Source organism: Mustelus asterias, chromosome 24, assembly GCF_964213995.1.
Source record: "Mustelus asterias chromosome 24, sMusAst1.hap1.1, whole genome shotgun sequence".
Lineage (NCBI taxonomy): Eukaryota > Metazoa > Chordata > Chondrichthyes > Carcharhiniformes > Triakidae > Mustelus > Mustelus asterias.
This window is the reverse complement of record NC_135824.1, coordinates 6,406,047-6,409,883: the sequence shown is the minus strand read 5'-3', so window position 1 is coordinate 6,409,883 and position 3,837 is coordinate 6,406,047. Positions and strand designations below refer to the sequence as shown.

At 43.2% G+C, this 3,837-nt stretch overlaps 1 non-coding gene across 1 annotated transcript; it reads right to left on the bottom strand.

Moving 5' to 3' along the window:
- Window positions 1–2,025: 2,025 nt before the first annotated feature.
- trnat-ugu (transfer RNA threonine (anticodon UGU)) lies at window positions 2,026–2,098 on the bottom strand. Its single transcript has one exon. It is a non-coding gene; the product is annotated as a tRNA-Thr (tRNA).
- Window positions 2,099–3,837: the final 1,739 nt, after the last annotated feature.

Genomic DNA, 3,837 nt, shown 5'->3' with positions numbered 1-3,837 from the left:
GGAAATAAATCTGCTGTTGTAACCTTGTCTGGCCCACATGGTTGACTCTTAAATGGCCAAATAGGGCCAATTAGGGATGGGCAACAAATCCTGGCCCAACCAGTGATGCCCATGTCCAATTAATGTTTTAAAAAGTAAGTTTTTGTTGCAGTTTATAAACAGGAATTGGTCATGTTATTGCATCCTTGATTGTGTGGGAATTGATTGAAAAAACCATTGTAGGCACAAGGGGTAGGGGGGGTCACTGTTTGAATCCAAATTTTTACTTCAGGCACTGAACCCTGCCTCAGTTTCAATGGGCACGGTCATAGAGAAATCAGCGGGGCTTCCCTACCTGAAACGATAATCTAGTGTATCCCAATGTCAGGAGGGCAACCCAGGGCAATCCACTCACCTGGTGAAGATTGCTGGTAAGCCTGACAGTTGTCCTGAATGATGGAATTGGATTGTTACTGGCATCGTATGGCATTGTAGCTCCTGGAACTTATGGCCTGAGTTTAAATCAGGGCTAGGACTTTGAAGTGTTGCCAGTGTCACAAATTTGCTAAACCATGGGGAACACTCTCCTTATTCATTAAGAGGAGGCAATGGCACAATAGCATTGCCATTGGACTAGCGACCCATGGCAAGATCTGAAGATCCAGGTCAAATCCTGCCACAGCAGTTGGTGAAATTAGAATTCAAAACAAAATCTTGAAACCATTGTCGATTGTTGCAAAAGCCCATCTATCTCACGAATGTCCTTCCTGAAAGAAATCTGCCATCCTTACCTGGTCTGGCCTACATGTGGCCCCAGATCCACCGCAATGTGGCTGACTCTCAAATATCCTCTGAAATGGAGGGCAATTAGGGGCAGGCAATAAAAGCTGATCCAGCATATAAAAAGCTATTATCTGGTCATTATCTTGTTGTTGCCTGTGGGATATCTCTGGATGTGAATTTTACAACTTCAGAAAGACTTAATTGTTTCTAAAGCACATTGGAATGTCCTGAGGATGTGAAGGGCACTATATCAATGCAAGATTATTTTGTTCTTCTACCTATTAGTTAGTAAATATCATTGCATTGTCAACCACTAGCTGAACAGTGAGGTGACGTCTTGCAAGCTGTGCCCAGCATACCTTCTAATTCTATCTTTTACTCTCCTTCTATGCTTCTAAAACTTCAGTCAGAAGTCTCACAATATCTAAAACTTCATTCTAACTTTTTACATTCTGCACTCTCTCCTTTCCTTCTCTATGAATGGTATGCTTTGTCTGTATAGCGTGCAAGAAACAATACTTTTCACTGTATACTAATCCATGTGACAATAATAAATCAAATCAAAGTCAGAAGACTGAGGTTATTTTTTAACTTAAGGGTCAGAGTATCCTCAGGATAGTCAGGAGCTATTTAACTGCACAGTTCGCTTTGAGGGCCAGAAAAGGTCACTTTGGGCCTGACACGCCTTTTTCCCTTGAGGGTTGGAGCGCTGACTGGATCACTGTGAAACCCACTGCCACTCGCGTAGCCAAGAGCGCCAGAATGGGTTGTTCCTCAAGTCCTGCACATGTGAAATATTTTTGCCACTTGAAGCTCTCTCTTGATAATTTAAACATAGATTCTTTGTTGCTTAAATCCCTAAAGTGTGTGAAGATGAATGGAGATTTAAACATAAACCCTGGCGATTGTTGTGGGCTGAACCTCTTAAATTATCTCGGGCCTGGTCTGTTCTCAGCCAGTTATAGAGTCATAGATGTTTATAGCATGGAAACAGGCCCGTCGACCCAACTTGTCCATGCCGCCCTTTTTTTAAACTCCTAAGCTAGTCCCAGTTGCCCACATTTAGCCCACATCCCTCTATACCCATCTTACTGTCTAAACGCCCTTACTACTATCTCTGGCAGCTTGTTCCAGACACTCACCACCCTCTGTGGAAAACAATTGCCCCTCTGGACACTTTTGTATCTCTTCCCTTAAACCCATACTCTAGCTTTAGACTCCCCTACCTTTGGGAAACAGATTTTTGATGATAAAATCCAGAGTAGGCTCCAGCAAGATTTGAACTCACGACCCCTGGTTTACAAGACCAGTGCTCTAACCCCTGAGCTATGGAGCCATTGTTGTAGCTTTCTTTCCTGGCTGCTAGCTTGGTTTATTCCACAAAGTGTCATCATTCCTTCTTGGTAATTGTAGCAAACAAAAGTTAGCATCAGTGTAAACGGGAACTTATGTTGATTTGATTTATTATTGTCACAAGTATTGGGTGGGATACAGTGAAAATTATTGTTTCTTGCACACTATACAGACAAAGCATACCATTCATAGAGTACATGAGGGAGAAGGAAGGGAGAGGGTGCAGAATGTAGTGTTACAGTCAGTGATAGGATGTAGAGAAAGATCAGCTTAATAAAAGGTAGGTCCATTCAAAACTCTGATGGCAGCGGGGAAGAAGCTGTCCTTAAGTCGGTTGGTACATGTATCTTTTTCCCGATGGAGGAAGGTGGGAGAGGATATGTCTGGGGTGCATGGGGTCCTTGATTATGCTGGCTGCTTTTCTGAGGTGGTGGGACGTGCAGGTGGAGTCAATGGATGGAAGGCTTGCGTGATGGACTGGGCTATGTTCACAGCCCTTTGTAGTTTCTTGCGGTCTTGGTCAGAGCAGGAGCCATACCAAGCTTCGATACATGCAGAAAGGATGTTCTTTCTATATTTTGTGATAAAGTAACTAACAGGCATAATTTCACCTTCTGCTGCGCAGTGACATTGTGGGACAATAGGCAATGATATTGTCGCTGGACTAATAATCCAGAGACCCAGGCTAATGCTGTGCTCCCAATCCCACCAGGGAAGATGGTGAACTTTGAATTCCATGAAAATCTGGAATTAAAAGTCTAATGATGACCATAAAAAACACAATTATCAATTGTCATAAAAACCCATCTGTTTCATCAATGCCCTTCAGGAAAGGAAATCTGCCACCCTTACCTGGTCTGGCCTACATGTGACTCCAGATTTTCAATGTGGTTGACTCTTAACTGCCCTCAGGGACGGGCGATAGCTGCTGGCCCAGCCAGCGATGCCCACATCCCATGGATGAATTTTAAAAAGCAGTTAAATGAAGTGAAACCTGCCATCAATCCCATTAAATCTGATTTATATTTAACTATATGTGGATGTGTGTATTTGGTTGTACATATTAAAATGATATAAATTGGTCAAAGTATTCCAACACGCTTTGACACACTTAACATAGAAGAAGAATCAGAGAATCCCTACAATGCAAAAGGAGGCCATTCAGCCCACCGGGTCTGCACCTATCACTCAGGCCCTATTCCCGTAACCCCACATCTTTACCCTGCTCATCCCCTTGACACTAGAGTTAATTTACTATAAAGTAAAAGTAAAGTTTATTTATTAGCCACAAGTAAGGCTTACATTAACAACAAAGTTACTGTGAAATTTAGCATGGCCAATCAACCCAACCTGCACATCTTTGGACCGTGTGAGGAAACTGGAGCATCCAGAGGAAGCCCACGCAGGCATGAGGAGAACGTACAAATTCCACACAGTCACCCAATGCCAGAATTGAACCCGGATCCCTGGTGCTGAGAGGCAGCAGTGCTAACCACTCTGCTACTGTGCCACCCTTGTATTGGCATTTTCAGCTTGGGAGGGAGGGCCCTATTTTCACTCACTGAAAACCCATTCACTTCGATGTGGTGAAAATCAGGCCTTAAATGCGGAGAAAAACGATTAGAAGTCTGAGAACCAGCCACTGAGATAAAGGGATAGTTATTGAGAAATCACACGCCACAGTAAGAGATAGTCCAAGGCAATCAAAATGAAACAAAGCTC